Genomic DNA, 13,480 nt, shown 5'->3' on the forward strand with positions numbered 1-13,480 from the left:
GATTTTTAAATCTCAGCAATAAGACATTAGAGTCTTTTCCTCCCAAATGCAATGTGGTATCCTAGATTGAATCCTGGAAGAGAGAAACAAAACAAAACAGCAGTAGAAAATGGATGAAATCGGAATAAAGTCCAAAGTTTATCTAATAGTAATGTACTGATGTTGATCCTTAGTTTTGAAAAATATACTTTGGCCATATAATATGTTAACATTAGGGGAAACTGAGTAAGAGTGTATAGGAACTCTTTGTATTATTTTTGCAACTTTTCTGTAAATATAAAATTATTCCAAAATAAAAAAATTATTTAAAAAAGTATCTTCCTGATTCTTCACTTAACAAAGCCCTTGACATATTACCAGGTAAAAGAAATTGAAGCACTGCCTTACATCAACTCAGGCTGCCTATTTGTAGGTAGACCCACAGTTGTTTAATTTGTTTTGTTGGAGTGCTTGTAAGCCTATTAACAAAACACATTTGCTAAATATATAGGACTGGCAATTAAAGCAGGGTTGGTGCTTTCTTTACCCTTCATTCCTTATGCTTTCATGTATAGAGTTTCTACTCAAATACTTTGTTCTTGGTGATATGTTGTTTTAATAATAATCCTTAAATCATTTTATGGGTGACTGTTCCCATCCACCCCCGTCCTCCTCCAGAGCACTTAATGCAGTGTGCGGCAGGAAGTAGGTATTCACAGAGCTCAGATCTCTCTGACTAACTGACTGACTCAATGTGCTACCTGTAATTATATTTTAAAATTTAATCAGGGCAGGTCTAGGAACTCAAGGGGATAAAGTCAAAATCAACTATTCAAGTTAGGTGTGCATAAATTGTCTAGAATGAATAGGCTTCATCAAAACTTGTCAAAATGCAGAGTTTGTCAGTGGAAACCAGAATATAAAAAATTTAAATCATCCTTGTGAAATACACTCAAGACTGAAGGTGAATAGTTCGTGGTGAAGTTAACATTTCTAGAATAAATTTTGGGCTGAACACAAAGTTACCAGTCTTACTTCTTTCATGCTTTTTATTTTATTTCATTTTGTTTTTTATGATAATCAAGAATCATAAATGTATCTTGCTGTGGTTGTTGCCATGTCTTGAGAAATTCTTCAAAGAGCTGTAATAGAAAGGACCATGTATCTCTCTTATCTTCCTCTATAGTATTATGTGAACTAAAGCCAAAGCTACGTAAAGATACCCAGAATTGGGACTGAGTTCTGTGTAAAACAGAAAAATAAAACTAAAAAAGATACCAAGAATTTGATACATCTAACATTAGAGATTCTCAAAATGTTTCTAATATATAATCTCAATCTTTCTAAAATTCCTATAAAACAGATGCAAAGCAGGAATTATCATTTTCCAGTGGGAAAATGGAAATTCAAAGAGATTAAAAATAGTACCCAGATTAAACTACAAATTGTAATTTTTAATTATTACTTTTTAAACTAATCATGTGGCGTATCTTTAGATCTGTATTACTTAAATTATTAAATGAATGCAAACCCATACACGTGCACGTAACTCATTTTCTTAACTCTGTTAAGGAAGAAAGCTGAACTTTGTGCCATATGGATCCTTTAAAAGAGACAGATGCGTGAAGTTTGGAGCAGTGAATGTAAGAGCAATATTTGTTTTTCATTTAATGATTTCTATTTTTTATTGTAGAGACAGTAGAGCTTGATATAATTTTAGCAAAATGAATTTAAGGAAAAGATTATATATTTGATATATCATTTCCTATTTCTGTAATTAAACTAGGGAGACTTACCTCAGGGGTTTCCAATTATAAAAAGTGGGAAAATTATCTTTGATTTCCTGTGGGGAAGCAATACATTGGAAATTATTTGGTTGACACAGTTACGATATTGTTGGTCAGAGGCCAGAAAAATTATCGATTTTTCTTCCAGGTTTCTTTCTCAGGAATAAAATAGTTTTCAAATACTTAAGATTTTACATTCAAATCATTCACAGGAAGGTTTACTATTTGAGCTGATAAAAGGAGGTTACGATTTGAATTACACTGAACTGCCAGAAAACTGTGTCTTCTAGCCTTCTACAAAGTGAAGATGTGACCTAACATACTTTACATGTAATCTGATAAAATGTACCATCTATTTTATATTCTGTTTCAAATCTAACATGAACATTTCTGCATTTGTTGTGAAACCAACATTTAACATAAAGAGGTCATAAGGTTTGTTGTTCTAGATAAGGACATATAGTGTGTAATCCTTTCCAGGGGCACATTGTATTATTATATTCCATATTAAAATAGGAGTCACGGTATTGATCCACAGGCATCTTCATTAAAAATGGAAATCTCCCTAAACCTGGAATTGTGTTTAATGAATATAGCATATTTCATCTATATAAACTATTAAGTGAGATTGTTCTGGTACTCATATATTGATTCATACTACAAATATTTTTGAGCATTCAAACCAGAAATGGACCTTGTAAGGAAACCAAAGATGCACAGCACAGTAAAGACCCCTCTCCACAAAGAACTTAACATCTAATGAAGAACCAAAATATACAGACATTAAATCTTAGATCTCAGTCCAGGCATTGAATGGCATTGGAAAAGAGCAGTGCTGTAGGTGTCAGAAGATTGTCTCTACCAGTAAATGCTGAGTAAGTGCTGTGATCTTAAGTAAGGAGAGATCCCTGTGTTTTGGAAGCTGTGTTTTATAATGGTTAAGAACACAGGTTTTAGAATCAGCCAGATCTGGATTCCAGTCCCAGCTCATCCTCGGTAGCTGTGTGATCTTGGGCAAGTCCCTTAACTTCTCTAGGCCCCTGTTTCTTTCTTCTGTAAACATGTAGATAATAAAATCACCTAGCCTATGGGTTTGTTGTGATGAATAGATGAGATCAAAAATGCATAGAAAAGCTCTTAGCATAATCTATCTAGCACTCATATGTTCTCACTAAATATCTCCAATTGTTAGTATTTGTTATTATAATCAGAAGATTTCCCAAAGAAAACAAGAACTAAGGTGGACCTGCCTCATGTTTGAGCTGAGGGCAAGCCCTATCTCGTTAGTTGCTGATACTCAGGATAAGAGAAGACCAGTGATGCCTCAGTTGGAGACCTACTCAATAACTTTGAGTAAACTCATGTAATTTCATTTATGTATTTATTCATCAAATATTTTTTGTATGCATTCTCAATGATGGCTCCTGTGCTATTTACCAGGAATACAAAGGTAGGTAAAAACACCTGGAGTCTTTCTTCAGACTACTGGAAATGACAGACATCTGAAAAATGATTATATAAAGATATATCATTATTATAATTGGTATTATGAAGGAGAGTGCTGTGTCTTCAGAGTCTATAATAAGGAAACACCTGCTTAGTTCAGGAAGACTTTCCTGAGAAAGTGATTTATGAGCTGATATCGAATGGACTGGATAGGAGGGGAGGAGTATGGAAGGATGTTTTGCCAGGTGGAATAGCATACGTGAAGGCTCAATTTGGTATGCCCGAGGCCCTGAGAAACCAATGTGGACGGAGTACAGAGAGAGTGGAGGCATATCCATGAGTCTGTAAGCAGGGCTTTGGGGTAGTGGAAGGATTGAGATCTTTATCCTAGGTATGTTAATGGTATACCATTAAGAGGGTTTAAGTAGGGGCGTGACATGGTCAGATCTGTGTCTGAAAGAGCACTCTAGCTGTAGTATGGGGAGGATCAAGAGTACTATTAGAGAGGTGTCTCTGTGATTGATTGTGTAGCCAAGTGATTGAAGGGACTGAACTCAGTGCAGTTTAAACATAAAAAGATTCTAGTTTTGTTGCTGACCACAGTCTTCAAATGTGCTGATAATATTTCCCTTCAAATTCCTTAAAATCTTCAGCAGATTATCGTAGCTTCTGTATTACTTTCTGTTATTAAAAGTCCAGTCTGATCTAGTCCTATCTTATATATGTCCAACTTAAACCTTTCCTTCACCCTTCCCTCAGTGTCCTTCCAGTCCAATCATGTGTCAAGGACTGAGGGACATCCTTGGAAGTGGAGTGGGCAGATGGTCTGTGCTTTTACTCTTCTCTATTATAGGTTTTGCTTTGTTCCCTGGCCTGTGGAGCTGAGTGGAGGACTGGGGACAAGTCACAAATGTCTCCCACTTAATGTGAGCTGCTGTTGATATACTTGGTTTGGAAGGCATCTGCATGCTGCCGCTATCTGATGAGGCATTCTTCAGGAAACCATACAAGGGACTCTGCACAATTCCCTGATGTGAGACAGGCCCACCTCTTCTGATAACTTCCTTAGCAATGTGCTCCCTAGCCTCTTGGTGTTGGGGTCCCATCATTTGGTGCACAGCCCCCTTGGGCAGGTACCAGCAATTAACTTCAAGCTTGGCTTTCTTCTTCAGTGTCTTCTGGAAAATCCAAGCATCTTGCTCCATTCCAAGTGGCACCTCAACTGGTGCCACTTCTTTTTGTTCTCCAGTACTTGTTTTTCTCCTGTTTGGGTTAGTGCTGAGAGCAGATTAGCAACTCCACTGCCTACATAGATGTCCAACCCAACAATGTGTTGCTTTTATCTCCTTCACATGGGTATATCTAGTTCTTACAAGTAATTTTACTGGGTTCCTTAACTTGGCTTTGAGGGAGAGGAAGAGCCACATTACTTGTCCCCAGTGACTCCGTATGTTCCTCTAGTTTACGTACAACACATAATATGTAGATAACGCAGTAGGGAGGAGGAAAGGATGGGAGACTGATGCTTGGAGGAGCAATGCCAGTTCTGTTGCCTCTCGGTAGCTCACCGATTCTCTTTAAATGATGGGGGTTCCTTGATGTCTATTGTCTTCAGCTTTGGAGCACTGGCGGCAATTCTGAGAACACGGGAAAAGAACAGTTTACCATCCTGAATTATTAAATGTGGGAGAAGAGAGTCAATGATGATTCCCCATTTCTGACTGAGAAAATGGAAGGATGGTGAGATAGGGAAAAGTCAAGAGGATTAAGTTGTTAGGATAGAAGGGAAGCCCTGAATTTGATTTTGCACATTTCAAGTGTGAGGTACTTTTTGAACATATAACTAAAATTATAAATAGGCACTTGGACATGTAGCCTGGAGCTCCAAAAAGTCTGAGCTAGAGGTATAACTGTGGGAGTTACTGGTGTATAGATAATAATCAAGGGCATCAATAGGTATATAACTCCCTAAGGAGGGCATAGAGTAAGAACAGTAGGTCTAGTATTAAGGAATTCCAACAATTAAAGGCTGAATAGAGGAGGAAAAGTTGGCAAAAGAAACTAAGAAAGAATGGTAGAAGGTAAACAAGGAGGGTGCTAAAGGGTCAGGTAAGCTGAGAACTAAATATCCATTGGATTTAACAACCTGGAGACCATGTGGGCATCTTAGTGACAGTCAGTTCGGGCAAGTGGAAATGTAAGTTAGATCAAAGTGAGTTTAAGAAGAAATGTGGGCCAGGTGTGGTGGCTCATGCCTATAATCCCAGCACTTTGGGAGGCCAAGGAGGGTGGTTCACGAGGTCAGAAGTTTGAGACCAGCCTGGCCAACATGGTGAAACCCTGTCTCTACTAAAAATACAAAAATAAGCTGGGTGTGGTGGTGCATGCCTGCAATTGCAGCTGCTCGGGAGGCTGAGGCAGGAGAACTGCTTAAATCTGGAAGGCGGAGATTGCAGTGAGCTGTGATTGCGCCACTGCACTCCAGCCTGGGTGACAGAGCGAGACGCTGTCTCAAAAAACAAAAACAAAAACAGAAACAAAAACAACAACAACAAAAAACGTGTAGAGAGCAGACACATTCTTTATGTTTGTCTGTGGAGGGGAGGACAGGGATAGGGTGATAGCATAAGAAGGAAGTGGGGTTGAGGGAGTATCTTTATGGATCAGACTATGTTTGAAAGCTGATAGGAAGGATCCAGTATGGGGGACCAGGAGGAGCAGGAATTGAACATGCAAGAGAGAAGGCAGGTAGGGTGGAATTCGGAGCACAGCAGGAGAAACTGGCCTTAGGGAAAAAGGAAAGCAGGAAAGGGTTGGTAAAATTTTATGTAGATGTATAGGTTTCAGTTTGTGGAAATTGAGGGAGTTTCTGACCCATTTGTATAGTAGAGGTGAAGTTGTAGGGAGAGATTTTAGCTATACTAAAAACAAAGAGCATTCACTATTACTGCTTTATGGTCATCTTAAAAGCCCACAACCTCAAGTGAGGCTGTGTCTACCACAATATAGTGAGACCCTGTGTCTACCAAAAAAAAATTTTTTAGCTGGGTGTGGTGGTTTACACCTGTAGTCCTAGCTACTCAGGAGATTGAGGCAGGAGGATCGCTTGAGTTTGAGGCTGCAGTGAGCTATGATCACACCACTGCACTCCAGCCTGGGCAACACAGAAATATCCTGTTTTAAACATAAATGAAGATTTAAAACATTTTAAGTGCTAAAACAGGAGGGTTTTTTTTTTTGTAGCCAGTATTAGTTTACTCATTAATACACATCCTAACTAATGAGTATTAGTTTACTCATTAATACACATCCTAACAAAGAGCATTCACTATTACTGCTTTATGGTCATCTTAAAAGCCTTCAAATTTCAAATTCCATTTTACCTATGACATTTTCCAAGGTAACATGTCTCTTTCCCCATGTATTGTTCCACATTTGCTGAAATAGGCCAGGTGCAGTGGCTTACACCTGCAATTCCAGCACTTTGGGAGGCCAAGGCAGGAGGATCACTTGAGGCTGAGAGTGCAAGACCAAAAGCTAACCCTATGAGGTTAGGAAGGAGGGCAAAGGATTTCAGTGATCTTAGTAGTTTAAAGGCTTGGTTCTCACTAAGATCACTTTATCTTTGACCATAGACTTTAGTGCTAGGGCTTATTTTCAAGACTGCCATAAAATACAATGTCCTTAGTCAACTTGTAATAAGCAAAAACTACAAAGAAAGTTTGGATTTCTAAGCATCTTCCCATAGAAATAAAGTTGGAAACTCCTGAACAACTATAACATATCTCATTATAAAACATCAAAGTGACCAGCATGCCTAGAAAATCAGGACAGTCAGTTTTGTATGGCCCTAATTTCAACTGGACTTACAGACCTAGTGATGAAAGGATAAATTATTTAAATATTCTTTAACAGAAGTCAGTTTCTAAGGACAGTAGTCTCCTCTTACCTGTGATTTTGCTTTCTGCACTTTCGTTTACCTGAAGTCAACGATGGTCTGAAAATGGGTAAATACAGCATAAGATATTTTGAGAGAGAGGGAGACCACATTCTCATTACTTTTGTTACAGTATATTGTTATAATTGTTCTATTTTATTAGTCATTGTTGTTAATCTCTTACTGTGCCTAATTTATAAATTAAACTTTACCAAAGGTATGTATGAATTTAAAAAAAACAGTATATATAGGGTTTGGTACTATCTGCAGTTTCAGGCATTCACTGGGGGTCTTGGAACGTATCCCCAGCATAAGGCGGGGGGACTATTATAAATGAGATGGGACTCTCTGACATGTATCTGATTAGTAAACCTTGTAGTTCTGATCCCAAGAAATAAGACTGACTGAAAACGTAAATACTAATTCGTGAAGTAAGTGGACTCATTAATTAGTTCTAATTCCCCAAGCTAGGTGGGGCAAAATTGTTTTTCACAAAGTTCAGGGGGTGGGGAAGATGGAGTCTTGCTCTGTTGCCCAGGCTGGCGTACAGTGGTGCGTTCTCAGCTCAGTGCAGCCTTGACCTCGCAAGCTCAAGCAATCCTCTCACCTCAGTGGAGTAGTCAGGACTACAACAGGACTACAAGTGCACGCCACCATGCCCTGCTAATTTTTTTTTCCCCATAGAGACAGGGTTTCGCCGTGTTGGCCAGGCTGGTCTTGAACTCCCAAGTTCAAGTGAGCTGCCCACCTCAGCGTCCCAACGTGCTGGGATGACAGGCGTAAGCCATTGCTCCCAGCCAAGACTCTTTTAACTACTGCTTTCCTCCTAAAGGGCAGTTCCCTTCCTCTCTCGCTACTTCAAATTAGGTAACCTCTTTTGAATCATATTTAATTATTTCCCCCTTACTAACCTCTTGCACGAAAAGGTATGTTGAAATGTTGCTGGGTAGGTTGGTATTCTGTTTATCCTATTCCCTCATTCATTTATTGATTCCTTAAGGGTAATTCTCTATTGCAGTGGTTTTGAATTGTTTCTTATGTCCTGAAAATTACTTCACTAAAGAACTTGGATCCTACTATGGTGGCAACAAATACAACTCCTGCTTACGTACATTCTATTATTATACTTCTCATTTACTGGATTATTGTAGTGATTAAAAACATTGTGATACTATGGTAGGGAGTACATTTTATTGGAATAATAATGGCAACTAGCATTTATTTAGCTCTTTTTAAGATCAAACAATGTTCTGTGTGCTTTGCATCTGTGACTGAGTTAATCCTCTCACCAATCTAATGGGTTGGGTACTATTAGGGGCCTCATTTTTATAGATTAGGTATCTGAGGCACAGAGAGGTTAAATGTCTTGTGGAGTCATGCAACCAGAGCCAGTATCTACACCCAGGCCATCTGGTTCCTGAGCCCATATTCTTAGGGGCTATGCTATGAAATGAGTCATTATATAAAACCAAGTATTTCATTAGTAATTAAGCATATAGTATTTTGGAGTATAGACTTTACCACTACAGATCTGAAATGAAGATAGATAAAAATTTGCAGAAACAATATGGGCAAATAAGGGAGGCAGAAAATGGTACATTGGTACATTAAGCTTGCAAGTGAACATGGGGATTAAGGAGAGTGAATATTTGGAAATTTTAATGAAACTATGTGTCCCTCCCCACTGATGATCTGCACACCGCTGGTAGTGAGCTACTGCTTTAGTAAACATCCTTCCTTACTACACCTGCTATGCATGATTCCAGGCAAAGCGGGCCCTTGGGGAATGTTGGCATCTGCTATAACTTGGTTTATCTGACTCCTTCAAACCTCTGGTTGAAATTTGATTCTCAGGGTTGGAGGTGGGGCCTACTGGGAGGTGTTTGGGTCATGGGGATAGATCCCTTATGAATGGCTTGGTGCTATCTTCATGGTAATGAATGAGTCCTCACTCTCTTAGTTTCCAGGAGAGCTGGTTGTTGGACGTGGCCTCTCCCTTTCCTCTCTCTTGCTTCCTTTTTTGCTTCTCTCGATATGTGATCTCTGCACAGCTGGCTCCCCTTCACCTTCTACTATGAGTGGAAACAGCCTGAAGCCCTCACCAGAAGGAGACGCCATCACCATGCTTCTTGTACAACCTGCAGAACCGTGAGGCAAATAAACTCTTTTTAAAATAAATTACCCAGGCCAGGTGCGATGGCTCATGCCTGTAATGCTAACACTTTGGGAGGCTGAGGTGGGCAGACGACTTGAGGTCAGGAGTTTGAGACCAGCTTGGCCAACTGGTGAAACCCTGTCTCTACCAAAAATACAAAAATTAGCTGAGTGTGGTGGTGGGTGCCTGTAGTCCCAGCTACTCGGGAGGCTGAGGCAGGAAGATGGCTTGAACCTGGGGGGTGGAGGTTGCAGTGAGCCAAGATCATGCCACTGCACTCCAGCCTGGGCCAGTCTCAAAAATAAATAAATAAAATAAAATAAATTAGCCAGCCTGAGATATTCCTTTATAGTAATTCAAATGGACTAAGACAGTGTCTGATTGGAAAGTTCATTAGTTCTTTCACTCATTTAACACCCATTTTTTCAGAACCTGTCCCTAAAAGCTCACAGACTTGTAGGGGAGACAAACATAAAAACAAATGATTATAACACAGTAAAATAAAAACTAGAGGCATGTGCAAGATATATAGTGGGGAAACTGAGATGAAGAAAAAAAAATGGTGGGGGAAAGAGTGTTAGGGAGAAAAGGGTACCCTAGAAGTTTCCCTGAAGAGGAGGTGTTTGAATTGAGTAAGTTCTCCAGGAAGACAAGGAATAGGGAGGGAGATTCTGAACATAGAGAGCAGCATGTGTAAAGAGTCATAAACATGAGACAGGATAATATGTTCAAGGAAATGCAAATCCCTTAATATTATGGGGACATAGGTGCAGGGAAGGAAGAGAATTAAAGTTGAGAAGGGTTGAGTAGGAGAGACTAGAAGAATATGAAGGAATTGGCTGGGCGCGGTGGCTCAAACCTGTAATCCCAGCACTTTGGGAGGCCGAGATGGGCGGATCACAAGGTCAGGAGATCGAGACCATCCTGGCCAACCCGGTGAAACCCCGTCTCTACTAAAAATTACAAAAAACTAGCCGGGTGAGGTGGCGGGCGCCTGTAGTCCCAGCTGCTCGGGAGGCTGAGGCAGGAGAATGGCGTAAACCCGGGAGGTGGAGCTTGCAGTGAGCTGAGATCCGGCCACTGCACTCCAGCCTGGGCGACAGAGCGAGACTCCGTCTCAAAAAAAAAAAAAAAGAAAAAAAGAAAATGAAGGAATTTGGAGCTTTACTGGAGGTAATGGTGAGCCAATAAATAGTTAGAAGCAGGAATGACACAATGAATTTAGTGTTCAGACAAATTGAACTCCAACTTCTTCCAATTGATTTTCACACATAAGCAATGTATTAAAAAGTAATTAAATATATGAGATTTTTATATCTCTAAAGTGGCCATTTGCAGTGAGCATATGTTTTTTATGCCTACTCAGCATCCATTCTTTTTTTTTTTTTTTTTTTTTTGTAATAGCACCTGATTTTCTTTTGGGGACTTACCCACCCCCAATGCCTACAGTGTCCTACCACTGTGAAATAAATTGTCTTACCCTCCTTGGCTGAAGGTTGGGAAAGGGATCTAAGCAAGGGTCTTCCAACTCCTTCAGGAATTTAAATTTTGTGAGGGGTGACTCAAGGATAGGGCAAGATTAGGTTTGATCCATCTGGTATCAGCACCCCAAGGGGATGGTGCTGCCCTTTAGTTATCCAGGTTACCGAAGTTATTTCATTTTCTGAAGCTAGGTGTTCCCAGATTGCCTTTGATTTCCTGAACTTCCCCATAATGTTCCAGTAAATTCCATGTTTGCTTGAGGTAACAAATTCTGCTCAAGTCAGGTGCAGTTTGTTTCTAAGCTACGAACCTTAATTTATGTATCACCTGGGAGGATGATCAACTTACTTTTATCTGCTGAAAATTGCTGGAAAATTTGTACTAAGGTTGTTGTACTCCTATCGGCCTAGACACAGCAGGCAGACTTTATCTCTCTGGGCCTTGGTGCTGAACCTGTGTGCTGGCAAGAAATGGACTCACACTTGCTTTGCTCTCAGAACCTGTAGACCTTCTTCATTCTCCTTCTCTTCTCCCCTCAGTCACCAACCTGGAACAGGAGGAATCTCTACTTGTGAAAGTCCTTTTAACTTTATATTTCTGATCACGACACTTTTTTATGTTTAGTATAGGAACATCTCCTTCACAAAAACGCCTGTGTTATCCCAAGACTTTGGAAGAATAATGAGAAAGACTTGCAGGCCTCTTCTGCTTCCCATCCTGCCTCAAAGCTACTCAGATAATAAACACATAATTATCTATGTGCTTGAATGTTGGGGGATGGGAGGTGCAGGTTGGAGATAGAACAAAAATGAAAAGGCACAAAGGAAGAAAGTAAAGCAAGTTAACAATTCACAATACTTCAGTAGCTTAGTAATAAAAATGATGGTGCCTTTCAACATATCTTTATTATCATTCTTTATAATCATTTTGTTTTTATGTTTTGTTTTATATTTTACCCACAGATGGGGAGTATAAATTTACTACTTGATGTATTGGGTTCCTGGGTACACAGTAGCTCTTTTAGTCACTGTAATATCAGCAATGATGATGCTTGTATCTGAAGATGAACAATCTTCATGCATTTTTCAAATCATCCGAAAGAGCTATCAGAAGCCACACTTCCCATCACACAGCCTGTTCATCTGCAACACTGGCTTTTCAGTCACTGGCTAGGGGTGATTTAGTCAACTTTTTCGTGCACACCTTCAACTTCTGGCCTGCAAAGCTTTCTGTATGCTTTTATGTAATGTGAATCCAGATGGTGGATTGTATGTGGGTGCAATAAATGACTGAATGTTTTAACATGTTTCTTGGCTGGAATTTATAATGGTGGAGTTTCTTTCCTAAGCTTCCATGACTGCCACACTCTGCAATTATTTTCACCAGGTTACATAGATGTTCTGATAGAATCAGGGACCAAGGAAGCTAAAATGGGTTTTCCTCTAATCCTGATCACGCTCTCTTTCCCTCTCCTTACCTAATTTATTTCTCTGCCACAGAAACTTGGAACTTTGCAGTACAGAGAAGATTGAGGCAAACAGGGAGAATAAAGGCACTGAAAGGAAGGGAAAGCCAGTAAAGGAAGTTGGAGAGAGAATTGAAAATTTGAAAGAGAAGGTGGAATCAATACCCTTCAAATATTTTTAAGCATTCAAAAGCAAACAATTGGAATTAGTCAACAACGACAATAAAATACTAAAAAAGGGGCACTTATGCCTTCTCTCCTCATACACCTGCACCCCCGTTCCCCCATCCATTTCCCGTTCCCAAACCATTCTGATACATGATGTTTCAGCTGCATGTTGTGTTAGAGGCCATTTCACAAAAGTCACAATGGTCTTGAATGTTATTTTAATATGCATCTTAGAGCTATTGCTCATTATTACAGTATTTGGATTCCTTTAATTAAACAGAGAACTGCTTCAAATTGCTTTGTCATTACTAAGTAGTGAAGTTATCCCTCTTACAGGGGACTGCTTGAGAGGATAACCAAAGATGGGAATCAAGATTTGGACCCACCTCTTACTACTATCCTCATGATGGAAGTAGCTTATATTCTGGACCCCACAGAACCACTTTCTATTCTTGTTCATGTTTGTAGTTTGCTTGCTGTGATTTCTTTGTTGAGATGAGGTCTCACTCTGTCACCCAGGTTGAAGTGGAGCAGTTTGATAATGGCTTTCTGCAGCCTTGACCCCTGGGCTCAAGCAATGCTTCTGCCTCAGCGTCCTGCTGAGTAGATGGGACTACAGGCACATGCCACCATGCCTGGCTAAATTTTTTTTTCCTTAAAACACTAGGTTTCCTAGTGTTACCCAGGCTGGTCTCAAACTCCTGGATTCAAGTCGATCCTCTCACCTTGGCTTCCCAATGTGCTGGGATTACAGGTGCGAGCCAATGCTCCTGGCCTGTGATTTCTTTTTACCTGTGTATCCTTGGTAGTATTTGAAAACTTGTGTTTGACTTCATCTGTTTTCTTTGGATATGAATGTAGCTGGTAGTAATATAAATGGTAGTTTGCTTGAGTGATGGCAAAGAAAGCCTATTTCGTTCCTTTTATTATAGGTTTGCCTTCTAAGTGGAAGCTACCTTGAGACAAATTTAGCATTATTTTTGCTAGCAAATGCTTGTGACATGCTGATATTTCTTTTTTCCCTCTCTCTTTTTTGATTTCCTGATAAAATAATAAATCCC

General features: G+C 39.7%; 1 long non-coding RNA gene across 2 annotated transcripts in view; it reads left to right on the forward strand.

Annotated features, from left to right (window-relative positions):
• The first annotated feature begins 1,549 nt into the window (after positions 1-1,549).
• LOC105482750 (uncharacterized) overlaps positions 1,550-13,480 on the forward strand; it is a 38,301-nt gene continuing 26,370 nt past the window's right edge. For both annotated transcript variants that reach the window (XR_011609163.1, XR_003018270.2), the window contains exon 1: positions 1,550-1,622. This is a non-coding gene — a long non-coding RNA (uncharacterized lncRNA). The remainder of the gene's footprint in view (positions 1,623-13,480) is intronic.

The sequence above is a fragment of the Macaca nemestrina genome, chromosome 1, assembly GCF_043159975.1.
Source record: "Macaca nemestrina isolate mMacNem1 chromosome 1, mMacNem.hap1, whole genome shotgun sequence".
In the NCBI taxonomy this organism is placed as follows: domain Eukaryota; kingdom Metazoa; phylum Chordata; class Mammalia; order Primates; family Cercopithecidae; genus Macaca; species Macaca nemestrina.